A 19,609-nucleotide genomic window follows, 5' to 3' on the forward strand; every position below is an offset into this window, starting at 1 on the left:
CCACCCCCTAGTCACACACACACACACACACACAGACAGTTACAGATAGAATATTGGACTCCTGCAGATGCACACACATGCTCACACTTCTTCTTAAAGACTGAGATTTGCACTGAGCTGCACTTTAGAATGGGACTATATTCTTCTTCTGCTAATATGCTGTTGACCTGATTAGGTCCTACACATCTTTATTTTTATCAGTTCATATTCTTATATTGACTGTACAATTCTTGTGTTATTTATGTAAATAATGTGTCTTTTAAGCTGAGAGCTGCTGGAAGAAATTTTGTTGTGCTCTGCATAATGACAATAAAGATTCTTGACTTGACTAATATGCAGTGCTTTTGCACTGATTGAATTCTAGTGTTTAACCGGAATATTGCTTCAAGAAAAGCTCATGTGTCTTGGCTCATTGGTCTAAGGGTATGATTCTCACTTTGGGTGTGAGAAGTCCCAGGTTCAAATCCTGGATGCGCCCTTTTTAAGAACACAATTTTATTGCCCGCTGAATGCACAGTGAGGCTTATACAAGCCCTATGACAAAATGCTTCTATGCTAGATGTGCGTCAACTAATGCAACATTGTTTTTTTAGAGCCTGAGTACCAGTAACAAGAAATCCTTCAGAGGTCTAAAGGCTACTGTCTACAGGCAAGCCCCCACCCCTTCCACCTTGTCCTGTTTATACAGGATTTGGGGTGAAATTGTCTCAGCAAACATGTTACCTCTGGTTGCGACACTTTGGAGGGTCAACTTCTACCTCTCATTCCAGGACAGTACCATTTACAGAGAACAACAAGGTGGAAAACCCGCGGTGGTCTAAAGACTATTGTTCTGAACCTGCCCTTAATTTACTATGGAGATCGATTTAACCTCTGGGAGCTCAGTGGCCAGAGCACAATGGCTTTCTATAAATGAGGACTGAACAGACTGCAAGTTTTCCTCTTCTCATTTTTCCTGTCTATGTGTGATTGGAGGCCACAGATGAACATGTTGTTAATAATGTGTTTCCTTGAGTCCTCTCTATTCTCATGTTTTCCTCCTATTTTTCACTTGCGTTTTATGTGGGTGGAACAAAGACAATGAAATGATGCATTTGAAGTAAATAATGTTTCTGAGGGATGTACCCATGGTTTTAACTGCATAGGCAGTTGTGATGGCCGAGAGGTTAAGGCGTTGGATTCGAAATCCAATGGGGGTTCCCCACGCAGGTTCGAATCCTGCTCACAACGATGTGTTTAACCACCGAGTTATCACAGGTCTTCTAGTTTTCTCCAGGCTTAGTTGATGGTCAGGTCATGGATTCTGTGGGGTTGTAAATTTCAGCATCTTCCCAGAAGTCCAGCTCGACATATACAAACAGCCCAACTGTGCTGTGCTCCAGTTAACTGAACTACTCCAGTTGACAAGTGTCCTTGAGCAAGACCCTGAACCCCAAATTGCTATCAACAGTGTGAGAGAGGGTATGTGAAGCACATAATGCTATATAAGACAACTTGTTGGAGCACAAGATCCAACAAACCTGCTATCTACTTTTAAATATTTTAGTTAAATTAAATTGATATAATGTAAATGCACATAATGTATAAATACGTGTAATTATTTATTCATTTAGTGTTAAAGATTCTTTTTATTTGGCCATTGGGCAGCCTTGGTGCAGTGCTCCTCTCTGAGCAGCTAGGTTTCTATATTTCTTCCCACCTCCACCCTTATGCACACACACACAGCACAGGACATGTCTGTTTCCATAGCTGTCCCAAAAGATATCAGTTCATCTCCTATCCCATAACCCAAGGCTCATTAGAAATTCCCGGGAAAATTAATACTCCTTGTAGCTTCCTGTGCAGAGAGCCATATGGACACGAGCGCTGATCAGCCTGATGTATATTCAAGCGTGTTTTCCAGGAGCTGATTTATGGTCCTTTGGATCAAAACTAATTGTCTGCTTTGCTGTCCAGAGAGCAGGAGGAAGACCGTTTGCGTTAATTCAATTCAGTCTCATCTATGTAACTAGATGGTTTAGTGGTTTTCTTTAGATGGTATGTGTGAAGAGATACAAATGTATATTCAACATTCAAATGTTAACAAAACTGTACTTAGAGTAATTAAAAGGATTTACACTAACTTAAAGATGTTCCCTTTACAAGAAGAAACCTATATTACCTGAAAGCTTGGTTTCACTCTTGTATTTCAGTCATGAATAAAAACAATGTTTGACTTTACTTTGACAGCAGAGAGAATCAGGCCTTCATGTGAAACAGCCATACTGTATATTAGAGACAGGACTTGATTTTTAGTTTCCTGTTTTTTTCCTGTTTATTTTAGTAAGAGGTTTGTTTTCTGATATGCTCCTGTTTTAATTTCTTGCTAACACAAAGTCATTACTTTAATTTACATTAGATCAGATTAGATCTTTATTGTCATTGTCAGAGAGCAATAAACATTTGTATGGTAGCTCTTCAAGAGTTGGCTGCATAAATTCAGTAAATAAAGCACCATTTTCTACTTCCTCCATGTTCACCTGATATTGTCTTACTTGATGATAAGTAAATGATAAACTTGACATGTTTTATGCCGGATGCCCTTCCGCATAGATGCTATACCTATGGAATAATGTTTATAAATGAATGCATTCATAAATGTATAAGATGTTTTGGTAAATGTTAAAGATAAAGTCAGACAACATTCCCCATAAGAGAGTGAAGTAAACAAGATCTTTCATTTATCCCTCTGTGTAATAACAATGACATTAGAGGGTGAGATCAGAGATGGAACTAGAAACTGGTCGAGGTTAAAAGTGAGACTAACTGAAGGAGTGTGTAAGGGATTAAAAAGGTTAATGAGTGCTGTAGGTGACTGTGAGAGTGACAAATGGATAGATCATGGCAATGAAATTAGAGGGAGCACAGAGCAACTTCACTTTCATCCAGCCAGTCATCTATTCAGCTTGACATCGATGACAAAGTATAACTACAAAAATTAAATAATGACATATGTGTGTTAAAGTGAATTTGAAATAAAATTCTGAACAACATAATAGTAAGGACTTTAAAAATCCACTGGTGCATCTCCAATCCCATCAAAATGTGACAAAGATCTCCTGTACTGTAAATTACTTTATGTCCAAAAACGAACATTTGCAAAATACTTATTCTTTAAAAATATCAGAATCAGAAATTACTAAACCTTGTGCAATTGGTGTGTAAATTATTGCAAAAAAATTGTTTTGGTCAGTTTAACAGTTAAATATGGTCAGAAACCAAAGACCTGATCTGCACTGAGAAATAACAACAGAACAAAAGAATGTCCACAGGGAGGGGAGTGATAAGACAAAGTGACATACTCTATATGTTTCTTGAAAATTGTCAGATAATATATGAAGAGAGAACCTTTATCAGCAGAACCAAAAACAAACAAACATCAAGTGAAGTGCCATTCAAGAACCAAAGCATATCCTTGCAGGATGAAGTGCACTATCATGTGACGTGACAGAAATAGCTGTGCTATTGTGAGGATCTGTGTTCACTACTGCACATACCTGGCCAGTCACTGAGTTAAGCGGGTGTGCTTGAGCTGTGCTGTTTCAGTTTTTTCCCGTCCCAATGTCCACAAAAAAAAGAGGCATGTTCCTTCTGAGTTAATGCTGGCTCAGGGCTTTCCCACTGTGAAATCATCAAGGGCAGGAACGCTCTCCCACCTTCATTTTGAACCCTGGAAGCGTAAAGGTAAACAAAGGCCATAAAACAGAGATACAGTGAGAAAAAGAGTAGCTGAACCGATTCTCATATTAACTGATGTTCTGTTTTTGTGTGCTGCTTTAGACAAAAGCAGCTGCTAAATACTGTTAAACATAAACATCCTATAATACACACCTATTTCATTTGTCAACTATTTTCTTTTTTGTTTAATGATGCCGTTTCAACAAAAACATATTAAATTGGTTAGGTAATCAATGATTGCCCCTCATCCACTCTGTAAGGCAAGAGCCTGGATCATGTTCAAATCAGCCAGTCGGTCTTGGCCATGAGGAAAGTGAAAAACATAAAATAACAAGTCCTAAACCCACAACAGTTTGAAACATAGTGTTGTTCTGGCATTCTCATGGCGATGTTATATCCTAAGTCACAAAGTGCTGCCCCATTCCTATTTATATAATGTCTAACCCTTGCAGACTTGCACTCAATGACTTACAAGTGACATCACGAAAGTCTTTGAGGGTTCAGAGTTTGGGACCTTAGGGAGGACATTGGATTGGGCCTTTCTGTTAATTCCTTGTAGTCTCACATGTTTTTCTGTCATCTCAATATGTTTTAAAGTCTAATCATAAACCCTTGGGATAAGCATGGATGTTTAAATTAAGCTGCACTGCTCTAAATCCACACCATCCAGTGCCAATCTAAATCTCAACTTTGGTTCAACTTTACTGTATATGCCCTTGTGCCATATCTATAGTAAAACTGGCGTTGTAGTCAGTGTGAACACCTTTACAAAACACGTCTAAAAACAGTAAAATGTTGTCATCAAACTTAACTGCAAGTCTTCTTGCTATGTCTAGATGAATACTTAAAATGACAAATGGTGAATTGTCTGCTAACAACAGTGTGTGGAGGCAGGGTTGCAAAAAAACCTTTAGAAGTGCTAAAAAATAAAAAAGTGGATGGGTTTTAATCACAGAATAATGGCATGTGGGAGGGTGGGAGACAGAGAGGCAAAGTCAGTGTGCTGAACAAGTGCTATCTCATGCAAATATTCTCAGTTCTCATTAATGTGTATTGGAGCTTGACAAGCATTTGCCTGATGTGCTCCAGCAAATTCTGTAGACAGCCATCTGTATGTTTGTGTTCATGATTATGACAATAGCAATTTAGAATCAAGTGAGAGTAAAGAATGAAGCCACATAAATATGTGAGAGGATGAGAGGCAGGGAGATGAAGACAGACACCCAGAGCGTCTTTCATCTTTAAGGCTCTGCAGTGATATGATGTACTGTTGAAGAGTTCCTGACTGCATCAATATACCTGACATGCAGTTTCTTTAGAAGTTTTCAGACACACATCCACTCACCCTCTTTCATCATTGCCTTTCATCTACATTTATTAATCTGAGGCTCCTCCCAGATTAAAGAAATTTGCATTGAATGTGCAGCAGGATTCAGGGATGTTAGTATTAGCCCATGAAACTGTTTTGTCTTTCAGTACTTTCAGACTTAATACAGAGTTGTCAGATAAGCAGATTCTGATGGAACCAAATGCAAGACATTCACAACTGCAAAAAGGTTTAAAAGATTTATTCTGGGAATAAATGTAGGAGCAGAGCTGCTACAGGGGCTGGGAGTGGTGATGATGACTGATGTTCAGGTAGGTGTCTAGTAATACCTCTAATCCACCAGGGGTTGACAAATGCTGCATTGGCCCAATTTCAAAAACCTGCACAGCTCCATATCAGACCAGGCCATTACCCAGAGTTATTTCTAAATTATATGCAGACTGGACCCATTAAGTCCCACTACCCAACATAATCACTTGCTTTAAAGTGCTTCAGAGCTGTGTTCTTGAAAAAAGTATCTGTCAATAGACCTGGGCTCTGCAGTTGTTCTTTTTGTGAGGAAGTGCCTAGCTTGTAGCTATCAAATGCTAACACTTGTTGGCACTATTTACAAGCAGCAAAGCCACTGATAACGTTTTTCCTCACCATCTATAACCACCAAATTGCTTCCATACATCCCACTTAGCCTTCGATTGTGTATTTATCCAAAACTTTGTATTCACAGCTAGCAATTTTTGCTTTGAGGTTATTCATTTTGATCCACTAATGCCTAGCCCACATTGATGTCTGAGTGGCATCCTATTAGCTGGACATGAGTTGAGGGTTCAAAGGCTGTGCCACAGCCCTTCACAATGAATATATTGGTTGTTTAGGCTTGATAAAATTATTCTGTGTTAAATGTTTAAAAGAAGCTGCACCCTTATTCACTTAAGCCATTTATTTCAATCACTACCCGGCCACATTTAGTCTATTTTTCCCTGTACATTAACAAACTTTTTTTTTTTTTACCTGTTATACATCATTTTTTGTGGATATCCGACCTGGCGCCGGACTCTGCGCTGCATGTCATAGGCACCCTGGGAGACAGACAATTGGTGAGTGTAGTAGTGGCAAAGGTTTTGATATCTTGATGCTGAGATGACTTGTGAATTTGCTCTCTTGTTTTTGCAGTGAAATGGAGAGGCCTTCGTGAGAGTACTTTGCTTACACAGTGCCTTCAGGTAGGTGTATATGAGTAACTTGCTGTCAAAGGCTGGCAGGGGTTGAATGGATGGGGCTAATCAGCAAAGGGACCCCAGGATCACAGGAGTGGGCAAAAATGGTGGCATGGCCAGAAGATGGTGGACCATAATGTTTCAGAAACCCAGATAAGGAGAGCAGATAAGTTTTTCAGATAAATTAACACAGGTTAGGGATAAAGGTAAGTGTTGGAGGGTCAGAAGAAAAACAAAAGGACTGGAGAATACCGCAGCTGCTGGAAACTGGTAAGAAAACAGTCTCAGGAAAACAAATATATACAATTAGCACCCAAGAATCCACAGCCAAAATATCAGTCCTCTTCAGCCGTCAAAAAAACAAACAAACAAACAAACCACTGAGCTGAGGGAAAGCAAAACATCAAAGAGCAGAGGGCAACAGTGTAGGCCAACGAAGAGTTAAAAACAGGTCAGAAAACAGGTGAGAGATCAGGTAACCATGCAGGGCAGAGCCTTGCAGAACTGATAAAGGCTGGGCAGGCAGAGTGGTGCAACACAGGTCAGGAAACAGGCATGAAGAAACCAGTAAATGAGGATGGCTCGACTGTACCACAGCACAGCTAGTTAGAATCTGGTGATTGGAGAAGGAAAACAGAGCATCTTAAATAGACAGAATCAACAAGCCAGAGATAATGACCTGCTCCACAACAGGGAATGTCAAACATGACAGGGGGTTATGGTTTTCAGCCCCATGCCAATGGGTTCCTACTGAAAACCTTAAAAATAAATTACCCTTCTTTCCTAAAAAGCCTCAGCCTTATCTGAAACACCTGAGTTTTTAGGAAATGTTAATAGGACAGAAGGAAACAGTACATGTTAGGGACTATTTTCAGCAGCAGACTAATCCATATTTTGTGTTCTAGTAAGTACTGTACAGTATTTGGGACTGAGTTGCTCTCTCTAATAAATAATTTCAACAAATAAACAGAAAAAGTTTTGTCATACTGACAAATTGTAATTAGAAAATATTAAACTCCATGGCTATATTCAGCTTTTGTATAAATAAAGTTAGCAAGATCACCTTTACTATTAACACACAGCCTTCAGAGGCCAATTGTGTATGAAGGGAGGCACTTTGACATGAGAACGTTTACATAATATCACTAACCCTACAAATCCCACTGGTCTACTTCTGCCAGGTCCAATTTTACCAGATGTTCTGAACCAGCCTTTTGCTCTCTGCACAAAGACAAACACATATGCTGTACACCAGTGGGCAAATTCTAAGCACAGATGCCCATGTAAGGAAAAACACACGTTTCTGAGGAGTCAGTTATTTTCAGTGTGTATCAGTTTTGTTCTTCTTGGTGTGGAACTGATGGACATCACTATACACCGAAACCTCATTGTATAAATACAGCTGTTTTATGCACTGTTTGGAGGAAAAAACCCAGAGTCCTTGAAAATGATGAGTATAGCCTTCGATGCTTGAGTTTTCTTCAGATGGTTCAGGGGCTATTTTGAATTTGTTGGCCTAACTTTGGTTTACCTCCATGTGCCTCACATGCACTTCCTGTCTTTATAAGGACCTCCATTTTAGGACATACAGTACATCATATCCTCAGGTTCAGGGCCAACAACAAATTATTGAAAGTGTTGCTACCCATTTTTATGAGAACTGGGTTGACTGTGGGCTTGCAGATTAAATAAATGTAAGGTAATGAAAAGGCTGGCTTTAGTGTAATAAGATACAGTAGAAGCCTGGTAAACAAAGCACAAACACGTAGACTATACCAGTAGATTGGGATGTGCCTACATTATATAGCCTACAGACCTTAGCATGCCATAATATGATAACATTCATCTGCCTGCTGTATTTCTAATGACCCTGTGGCTTTGGCTGTCAGCTGCCTGATGCGGCTCTTTCATATATTAAGTTTGAAGTCGTATTAGATGCCAAAACACTGCACAGTGTTTGATAATATCATGAGGAAGGATTTTGCTGTTCTGTAAAGTTATCAGGACAGCAATCTTAGTTTTTGTTGCAAACAGTAGAAATAACGTTATTTGCCTTACAGCATACTGTGCCTACTAGGAATGTGTGCTTGCACACTTTAGATTGGTCAAGAGACAGACATAAGTAGAGCTGTAACCGACTAAGGAGTCTGTCAGACAACTCTCATTTGGCTCTTCAGGGAGCCAATCCCAGCTGTCATTGGGCAAGAGGTAGGGTACACTTTGGACAGGTTGCCAGTCTCATAGGGTTAACACTTAGCGACAGACAACCACACAGGCAATTTAGTTGCCAATTAGCCTAAAGCTGCTGTATGTCTTTGGATTGTGGGAGGAAGCCGGCATGCCCAGAGAGGACCCACACAGGCACAGGGAGAACATGCAAGCTCTGCACAGAAAGGCACCAGCTCAGCCTGGGCTTTAACTCAGAATGTTCTTGCTGTGAGGTGACAGCGCTAACCACTGCATCACTAGCTGCAGATGATGCAAGAATTAAATTGTGACCTATTTAAATTGATGATATACAATGGAGTGCCATATGGAGTTGCAGGAATAAGACAGGCAGCACTGTTCTATTTCTGTTGAGACATTGCTTTTATAAACATTTTTTTTTCAAAAGAACAAACTGAATATGAGCCTAGAATCTGCGGACTTGTCAACTTACAGTACTCTATATCATTATTGGTATTTACAAAGTAGTAGCATTAAGGGATAAAGAAAGACTGAAAAATTAGCATTTTTGTCTAACCATTACTGTTGGTTAGAAATTATCATTTGACTCAGCTGAACTTCTATTTAAATGAGCTTATGCACACAACAGCCTGTCAGTGTGACAGACAGGCCCAAACACTGACAGAGACACAGATTTTGAAAAAAGTGTCAGAACAAGTGAGAGACAGGAAGAAAGATGGTGAGCATGCTAGTCAAGCCTGTGAGTCAGACTGTAGGGGCCTAGAGGAGAGAGCATCAAGTTTAGTATAATGACACACTGTGTGAGTAACCACCTGGCACTTTAGTGTGTCATGTGTAAGAGATGCATAAGATGATACCCTGGATCTTTCTGCTACTACCCACGTCTGCACTGAACAGCAACAATCACATGCTCTTAGCAGAAAATAAAATCCCTTAAATGTGCTATCTGGATCAAACAACAGAAACCACAAGGGCATCCTTCCTACTACTGGCAACTCCAGTGGGAGCCAAACTCTGGCCCATAATTAGAACCATTAGAAGATCATGAATGATGAATCTGTATAATGTATTAAGATTAAAACTGGTGTTATCTATAGTTGTCAAAAAAAAAAAGAAAGAAAGACCCAAAACAAAGCTGTGTTAATCAGTCTCTCAATACTTCCTGACTTCCTTTCAGTGTCAGTGGGACTCATTCCCAAGCCCATTGGTTTCTACTGAAGATATTAATCTTTAAAAACAAGTTATGAATACTGTACAACAGCATATTATTGTGTTTTTTTAAATAACAAAATTATATAGAATAAAAAATAGAGTATCAACCCAGTTGGATTTCAATGGTGATAACACAGAGCTTGTGTCTACATGATTCACACTCTTTTAGCTCTGTGTTAGTCTTAAACAACTCCTGAGATAAGCATGTCTCTTTAGCTGCTAAATGTTCCACCATGTTCACAAGTTAGTTTCCATGCCTGTTTTCTGCTCAGCAGGTAGCATACCGTAGAGCTTTAGAGTTTTTTTCTGAGACCAGCCTGCTACAGACAAACACAACATGTTTAGAGTGAGAGTGAACAAAAACACTAAAAGTTGTAAGCCAGATAGCTGAGCAACCAGCTAGTCATGTCATTAATATGGAATGTCTTTCTCAGTTGTGTTTGGTCCACTGGCGGTTTGGGAACTTGATTATCAGCCCCCCCCCACCGGTACCAATAATGACCACAACACTCTCTCTGGTAAGTGCACAATTATAAGAAGTCAGAGATGAATCAGGTTGGCATGCATCAGTGTGCGGTGGAGCAAAGCCAGCACAGATGCACTCCTGATCCACATGCACACAAATGGAAAAAAATGAGCATTTGCCAAGACATGAACAGTGGCGCCTGGTCATCAAATAGGCATGTGTAGATGATGTCATCCTCTCTAACAAAGAAACATTGGGAATAATTCTTACAATTTAAAGACCAATAGTTGATTTACTGTATATATTATATCATTAGCTGGTACAGTATGTGGTGAATGGCCCAGTTAATGCTGCAAAGCAAGTGTTAAAGGAATAGTTAAACATTTTTGGAAGCATGCTTGTTGAGAGTCAGATAAAGATACCACTCATGTCTGTATGATAAATACAGTATGAAACACCGCCTGCAGCTAGTTAGCTCAGGGAAGCACAAAGAATGGAAACAGGCAACCAGAGGAGACTCCAAGGAGTTACTGCTACTGGTCAAGATATAATTAGGCTACTCTCTCAGTTACAGTAACTCTCAGAGCGAAATAATTCTCAAAGTAGTTCTTCAAAGAGTAACTTAAAACCCACTGATACTCTTGTTTTATCTGGCTTCCTGTGGTTTAGCTTAGAACACCAGGTCACCATGGCATCACTGTTGGGTATGGTGCAACAAAACACATTTATGATCTCACTTCTCCCATGATATTGACTGCAGTCAGAAGCAAAACATTTTCAACCAGAGAGGACAATCAAATACTGCTTTAAAAAGCACTACATTTCTCCTAATTCTGGTTTACTGCAATTTAATCTGAAGCACTAAAAGTCAAATCATTCACCAAAACTCAAGCTTGTGCCCAGCTTGATCACTATTCATTTTTGAGCTGAGGATGGCTCTCATGAAACCAGGACAAACTATTGTGTCTGAATCTAGATACAAAAGAATGAGCTTTTAAAAATGACAGTTAAATCATTAAAGTATCATGAGAAGCAGTTTCCAGGTTCCATTAAACTTGACATTACCTCTTGCTCCACCATAAGGCCAGAAAGTTTCACCTGTGTACAAAAATGACTTCTAATAAACTGCCATTATAATTTTGGCTAATTAGTTTTCATTCTGGACACTTTTTCTGAACTGTGATTCTTGTGCCCAAACAGTCTTACAGTAAGAATGAAATTGCTGATGAATAAGTCATGATTGCAGCTTTTGTTACAGAAGTACAAACACATTCTCTGGGCTTTACTTGCAGTAACTGGCACAGGAACAAGATATGATAACATGAATGATGGTTTAAGGAGTGTCACACTGGTACATGAACAGCTGACACAGTCTCTGACTATATTGTGTTACCCTGTCTAGATTTGTTGTAATTAACTAACAAACTACCATTCTTTGTTGGAACGTGAAATCAGTTTAACACCACACAATAACAAAGTTTTGACAGAGTATAGTTATTGCACAATGTATGGATCGATGCCAAAACACACCTACAATTAGTGTTTGGAAACAGCTCGTAAACTGTGCGGGCTTGTTTGAACAAAATTTTTAATGGTTTTTAATGATTTTACATGAAAACACGTAATACCTGAGTTTCCAGTTTGTTCTACAGACTGCTGTTCTTGGTCCTCCTCCATGAGTTCAAATTACACGACCTCAAGAGTTTTATACTATCAGTGGTGAAAATGTATCAGCTTGGTAACGACCGACTTAAAGATTTAAAGTTGTATGAATTCCAATGTATTTCAGGATTCCTTCTCATCACAAAAACAACCAATGCTTATATGCATGCATGATGAATACCCTAGGTATTCTAAAGTTTTAATTGGACATCTTCAGAAGTTTGTGAGGTTTGCTCGGCTGCACCTGCCTCTCTCACCCCCCTCTCTTTGTTTTTCAAAGTAACAAAGTTACTGTAAAACTAAGCTCAAGAACAGTGAGGGCAGGATGCGAAGTACAATTTACCACAGACTGAATAAAGATCAGCATTTGTTTTTAAGACAAACAGTGTAGTAAGGCATAATGTTACCTGCTCATCTCCCATACATGCACAGGGTTTAAAATGGGCCATTTAAATATCTGTCTCATCCACAGTGTTGCTAACTTTGCAATACTTTTTCTGGCTGTTAAATGGACTATTATAAGAATTTTTTTAGTTTTGCTGCTTAAATGAAATATTTGCATTTGCACTGGCATCTTTCCACCCTTGTCTTTCGCATCCTTCCGGTGAACACCAACCTGGTGTAGTGTCCTAAGACAGAAAACAACCCTGGAAAGACTTTATTGTGATGAACTCCAAAAAGGTAAACAATTAAAAGCTAACTTTGATCCCCAGGCAGCGAAAAGTAGAAAAACATCTCACTGAACCCTCCAGAAAGGACAGATATGGCCTAAAGAGAGCTTTATGCTAGAGCACTCTCCCCACCCTGCTCCCAAGAAAGATCAGACATTAAAGGTCAGGGACACACCAAGCCGTGTGAAAGATCTAGCAGCAATGAAAGCCAACTGTTGCATTACCTCATATCACCCTTGAGGTCAAAAAAGTGATACCTGAACACACTGTGCAGACTACAGCCAATGGCCAACAATCACGTACGTTCTGTGCCTGCGTGAGAGAAATAACTCCCCCTACCAGCAGGCGGTGTTATCTGTATTCACTATACAGAAAGGGAAAGAAAAGGAGCTAGACAGTGGAAATAAGCTATAAACAAAGCAGCTCTCATTCAGCACAGCTCCTGTTTATAGCTGCTTCTAATTGAAAATGTCTGCTAAGAAGTTGCAAATGGCACTGCTGCTCTCTGCCCTTGGTGTTTTGCGGAAGAAGAAAGGAGGCTGTGGAGGTGACAAACAAGGAGAAACTGCACTAAAAGTGTGAATTCACTGCAACGGGGTGAAGGGACTATCCTGAACTGTTTGCTTCTCATGCACTAATTCATTAAGCTGAACAGCCAGAGTGGTATCTCTCTCTCTCTCTCTCGCTCTGATGAGGCTGCCTTGATGCTGATTCAACATGTCGATTTGGCCAGAAAGCCTCCGACGTGGTCCAACTAGCATCAACAGAGTGGGACACACTGGGAAGACAAGTAGTATGTAGCTTATGTATTGCTAATCTGTAGATCTAGGTAGCTTCTCACCACTTAATATTAGAGACAAACCTCTGTAGTTTTTGTCCTGCGGTATTTGCACTTTTCAAAATGAAAAGCGATTCAGATTAGTTCTATAAGCATATGTTTCTATAACAGCTGTCTTCAATTTTCAGAAATGAGAGACAGAATGTCAGCAAGAAAGTGTTAGTTTAAAAATGAGTGGAAGGAAGACCCCCACTTTAGAGCCTAGCTAGTTAAAGTGTCAGGGGATGTGAGTAGGGTATATTGCAAGTTTTACAGGAAGTCCTCTGTTGTCAGTAATGTGCATTTCAGCACTCAAGAGTCATGCACCAGTACAAACTCGTCTCAAAGTGGCAAAACAAATACAAAATGTACGCAGAATAACAAATTTTATGACCTCAACAAATGGAGAAGAATCCAGTTAATATAAAACAAACAGATCCACAAATTCCCACTACAGACGAGGTATATGGCAGTGATGGAAGCACCACTTTGTATGCATCCAATACAGGTGAAAAGGGAATAAATTCAGGTGGACAAGGTAGATCAGCCAACACTGTACATTTTTTTTTCACAAGTCGATCTGTGTTTGAGGCTCCTGAGCTGTTGTCAGTGACAGTGTCCAACCAAAACAGCCCACGCTGAAATTCATGGCCGCCTAATGATGCAGCTTCTGGCATGGGAGGGCAATTTGACCAAAGGCATCAGCAGTTGCTGTTTGCTCTCTGCAGCTCAGTTTCTGGATGGCCCCTGCTGACTGTATCCTTTACAAGGCTAATGCAATGCTTTTTAACCTTGGTTTATCACCAAATGAAATTTTACCTTAACAGTCAGGCTTTAAGTAACTAGTTCAACAAACTGTTTAACCCTTGTGTTCTGTTAAGGATCATAAGTAGTGATATCCAAATGAAGCAATGAACCAGTATCAAACCACTTCATCAATTGTATCAAACATCACTTCATTCATTCAAAGGTTTGTTTCAGTGTCAACTAGTGGCGAAATAGGAGACAGCAAAACAATGTCTGAGTTATGTGAATGCTCCATGATGGTGATCACTTTAGCTTACTGCATGTAGAAAACTAGTGGTGTCAACTGGTTTTATTTGAACTGGTCTGTGCATATGAAGAAGATTTAGATGATATTTACATGGTTTAGGCATACTTCCGGCACTCTGCATTACTTAGCTGACACATCACTGAGCAAAAGTGTAAACAAAGGTTTATATTAATAAAGTAGGTCTATATTGTTAATACAAAATACAGGATTCCTTATGGTGGTATACATACATATACAACCATATGCCTTTTCTTACGCAACATTAAAAAAATGCGAGAAATATTTTCTATATGCATATCCATTTTCAAATCAAAAATTTAAGCCAGAATTTAAGCCTTGTGACTTATCTTTTTACAGTATTGCTATGTAATGGGTGAACAAGGTGAAAATGATAATGATAATATGATAATGAAATGATAATGTTCTAATCCTGATAACAGTGAGTTCACTGGTCTACGTGGGGATTGGGATTGTTGTATGCTCATCTGCAAATATTTGAATATTCATAGATCCTAGAATTCACAATGAGGGGCAAATGTTGAGGCCTATTACAAAGGTTCACTGAACTTTTTTTTTTTAGAAAAAGCTGTTATATTGTTTATAGCAGACTATTTTTATTTGCAATCATGGATATTAAAATGTCTCTAACTTGATGAATAAAATGTATCCAGCCTTAACAACATCCCAGTTAGTTAAAAGAAGTTTACCAAATCAAACACCAAACAAAAGGCTGGACAACACTGCTGTCCCTCTAGCACGCTCTGAACCAGTAAGAAAAGGCCGAAGTGAACTTCCAGGTATAAACTCCACCCCTTGTCTGGCTCTAAAAGTAATCCTCCCATTACCTGCCCCTCTACATATATGGAATGGGGATGGATATGAATATCTGAAACCCTATGGTCTTCTCCAGAAGTCTGATGTGGCTCAAGGGGGGACCTAGTAAAAACAACCCCACAGTTATTGCTTGTTACTTTGAAGCTGTGCAGTCATTACATGTGGTTTCAATGTGTTTAAGAACTGATTGTGGTAATGAGAATGGAACACCTGTAGCAATCCAGTGCACACTCTGGTCAAGGCACAGTGACTACTTCACTGGGCTCAAAAAAAGTACAGCTCTTCAACAAATAAAAGGACTGAGTGTCAGGATGTGTAGGAAAAGTGAACCCAAATACAGACAAAGTGTATGGAGTCCTAGAGGGAATGTAATGAGAAGCTAGTGATGAGCAGGTAGCTACAGAGCTCAGCTAAGGCTAGTGTCCAGTATGCTCACAGCAAATTACTAGAGGAACAGAGTGTGAAACTAGACAACACTTGGCTAACAAGGGAAATAAACTAGGACAAAACTAGAAATCAGCACAGATGTGGGAAATAAGAATCCATACATGAAAGTCAAACTAATCAGTAACTCAAAGTGGTGACTCTGTAACAAGAATCCATTACAGAGAACATGAGGAGCACTAGGAACAAAGTCCACAGAGTAACAGAAGTTTAACAGAGTAGTTAATCAAAGCAACTGGCAAAAAACAACATATGAAAACAAACTGGTAAATATAAAGCACAAGCTTGGCGCTTAAATACAGACTGGATGATTGCTGATGGAGAAACAGGTGTGTGTCATAACAGCAGATCAAGTAAAGAACAAAACTAAGACTGGATATAATTTTACCAAAATTAAAGCCTGAAACAGGAAGTAGTGGATGATCATAACACTGAGTGACACATGAATCGTAAAAGAGATGTCATTTATCCTAAGAAGAATGATGCCGTGGATATCTGAAATGTTCTTTTGATTAGCTATTAGAAGCTCCTTGCAAACAGTGCCTATGGCACAACATTCATGGCGCATCCTTGCCCATTCATGGCACATCCTTTTGGATAGAGCTCTTTGGAGACATGCAGAGCCAGGGGCAGTTCACTTTAATGTAACGTCTCACTGCAGGTCCCTCAAAGATTAGCCTGTGTTGTAGGTGCTTCATCAGGAGTGTGAGGAGAGTCGTCATCTGAGTCATGCCCTTTTGATTTAATAGCTAAGGTGGATTTAATAGCGCATAGCCTATGAGTGCTTTGTGAATGTTTCACTTAAATATGTTATATTCCTATAACATTATCTGACCATCAGAATTTGTACTTATTTTTTAATTATTCCTAATTGTTTAACATTTGCTTTCCAGATAACATTAGACCAGCCAATAATTTAGCAAACGTTAGTTGAAAAGATGGATTCATGCACTTACCTTTTTTGTGATCTTTGTAGTGACAGATGAAATTGGATGTTGTAGTAGCCGTGCTACAGATTCTTTTTCTTACTACTGCCATCAAGTGATTCTGCTCTGTTTTATTTTTACAGGCCACATTTCCCGTCTCCTCTGACTCCAGAACTTGCTGATGTATCCTAAAGTCAACTACAGCATGAGCTTTGTCACTATCAGTCAAAGGAATGTGACTGTGTCTCCACCACAGGTCAACTGTGTACTGCTTACACTGTGGCAAATAGCCGTTATTAGTGTTGTTGTTAGACAGCAGGGAGAGGAGCTGTCGTCAGGATGCCTGTCTCCAGAGACAGACAACTGCCAACAAACAAAACATCAATATACACACACAAAGCAAAGCTCTAAACAAGGATGGACATTTTTCAGGAAGTGTCTGCTTTCAGGGTATTTTTATTGTTTAGGGTAACTGTTTTGTGGTATGTGCATGTGTGTTTGCGCACATGTATGCTGGTGTGTATTTTGTGTGTTTATCATCGTTTTTTTGTTTTCGGGCATTGTTATTTTTAGCCATGATGATCAAATGACTGCACTTGCGTGGTTTGGATGGACATCAGTTCTACAAATACTGACTCTTCAAAACTACACCCAGGACCTCAATATTTATCACTGCTGGCTGCTGTCTAGTGTACAAACTTTCCTAATAGTATTGTTTTGTTTTTTGTCTGTTTATGATGTGTAGCAACAATGAGTATAAATCTAGAGTGTTTCCTCTTTTTTACTGTAGCCTTGTTATATAGAGTGGACATATTGTTTTCCAAAAATAATGAGCTCAGTGCAGTGTCATCGGGTGTCTACAGAGAATCTCAGAGGTCTGGAAAGACTTGTTTTATAATCAAAGTTTTAGGGCCCGAACATGCCCTACATAAGTACGTGGATGCAAGTGATAACACCGGGCCTAACGCAGCGTTTAGAACAGTTGCAATTTTATTCCAAGCATTTTCAACTGCAGTCCTGTCTGAATGAAGAGGTGACAAAGTATCGTAAATATGTCTATACATACGGACATGTTCAGGTGGAGCCTCATCACTCTTGTCCCTCATGTTTTGAACAGACATTAACTCCAATAGAAGGAGTCATCTTCCTCTTGTTGTTTCATGATACAGTGCTTCTAGCAGCAATGTTAGAAATTGCAACTTGTGCTTACGGCGCATTAAAATTTTTCAGGAGACACACTCAAGAACATAACGTGTGAAAGTGATCTTGTGTAGCTCGAAGCGTCTGTGTCCATGTACTTACATAGGGCATGTTCGGACCCTTAGTCTTCAGTTCCAACTCTAGTTGACTCAGGTGACATCACTTGAGGGACATTTATAGGCACTTTTGGACTGTTAGAATATTTTTAACACCAGTATCTATTTTAACTGCGTATCACAGCATGTGGTATTCACGTGTTCAGTTACTGTGTATGTATACTGGGTATGTGGGAGACGGATGCTTAGCAATGCAAACTGTGATGAGTAGTTGATGTGTTTTTGTTATAATAAATATATAAAAGTTAAGTGTCACACAAATTTGCATCTGTGTGTTTATGCACATGCCCACTGGCAATTGTAGAAGTAGCCAGTGGGGTACAAGTATGTCTGACTGGGAATCACTGATCTAAACAACTTTAATTAAACAGAGCAGGTTGGTTGCGTACACTTCAGACAGATAGGTGATTACTTTCAGCTAGTAGGAGTGTTGTGGACCTCTGCTCAGTAAGAAAGAAACCTGCAGTCAAACATCAAGCAGCTCATCTACAGGTCTGGCTGGATATAAAGGGACTTCCTCTTCCTGTCCGCTGGCTTCAAGCGGTGTAATCAAACAAAGGCAGGTTTTTCAATTAGAACTTAATAGAAGGTTAGTGCATCCAGCACACTGAGAGAAAGGACAGGACAGGAAGTATCTGACATATGGAAATGGGAATCCAAGGTGAGTAGTGAGAGGAAATGGCAGAGTGATGGGGGGGTCAGACACAGTGTGTGCATGTGTCGCAGGTCAGAGGGACATTTCCTTCTTCCTAGGGACCAGATACTGGTCCCCACCATGTAATTCATTGAATTTTTAAAGTGACAACTTGGTTTAAGGTTAGGGTAATGTTAAGGTGAAGGCTAGAGTTGGGCAAGTACTAGTTATGATTAAAATAGGGTAAGTTTCCAGGCAATTAATGCAAGTCAATATAAAGTCCCCAAGAGGAATAAAAACAAATTTGTGTATGTGTCCAAGAAAAGTCAAATGGAATCATGGATTAAAAAGCCAACTAAAAAAACACAGGAGAGACAGTAACCTTGAGCCTGAGTGGCATTTTGTGTGTGTGTGCGTATGTGTGTGCAGGAAACAAGGCGGTATGCTTTCACTCCATTTAACCCCCGTGTCTCTGTCTGTCACACATATGGAGTCCAATACTGCTTTGCATTTAGGCGCAGCTGGTGTCCACTCAATGCAAAAACATTAATGACCTCATCTATATGTCTTCTGTTCCTTTTCAGACAGTATCAGTAACATTATTGGCTTCGACCATCTGTTAATGTTCGTCTAGAGAAACAATGTTCCCTCATGGTTTTATTCACAAACTTTAATGAACACTCTGCATTTTACAAATATGTTTTTCATAATCCATCATCAAAACTAGCACATCTTATGGGGTGTCAGCAGTTAAGATGAAGAGTGGTTTCTATTTGTCAGGCTACTGTCAAGCGAATAAACAAAATTTGAAAAATAAGAAACAAGCAAAATTTGTTTACATTTAAGGTTTTCGGTGACGAAGAAAATACATGTCAAATAAATGACATTATGCAGTAAATACGTGTTTTTTCTTGGGGGGGGCAGCATTGACCCTCTGTTATTCTGCCACAAGAAATAATAAAATTGGCACAAACGTCCTGCCTCAGCCTCTGTGTTATGGGACTTTCACATATTTAAAGAAAAAGTTGCTGGCTGGCACCAAGCTTTGATGATGCTGTAGTTCTGGGGGTGTGTTGTGCACATAAATTTCATGCTCTGTAATGACTGAACAGATGTCCTCTGATGTAC

General features: G+C 39.5%; 2 non-coding genes across 2 annotated transcripts; both read left to right on the top strand.

Moving 5' to 3' along the window:
- Positions 1-406: 406 nt before the first annotated feature.
- On the top strand, positions 407-478 carry trnap-ugg (transfer RNA proline (anticodon UGG)). Its single transcript has one exon. It is a non-coding gene; the product is annotated as a tRNA-Pro (tRNA).
- A 670-nt stretch (positions 479-1,148) lies between these two features.
- trnas-cga (transfer RNA serine (anticodon CGA)) lies at positions 1,149-1,230 on the top strand. Its single transcript has one exon. It is a non-coding gene; the product is annotated as a tRNA-Ser (tRNA).
- Positions 1,231-19,609: the final 18,379 nt, after the last annotated feature.

This window comes from Monopterus albus, unplaced genomic scaffold (genome assembly GCF_001952655.1).
Source record: "Monopterus albus unplaced genomic scaffold, M_albus_1.0 scaffold301.1, whole genome shotgun sequence".
NCBI lineage: Eukaryota > Metazoa > Chordata > Actinopteri > Synbranchiformes > Synbranchidae > Monopterus > Monopterus albus.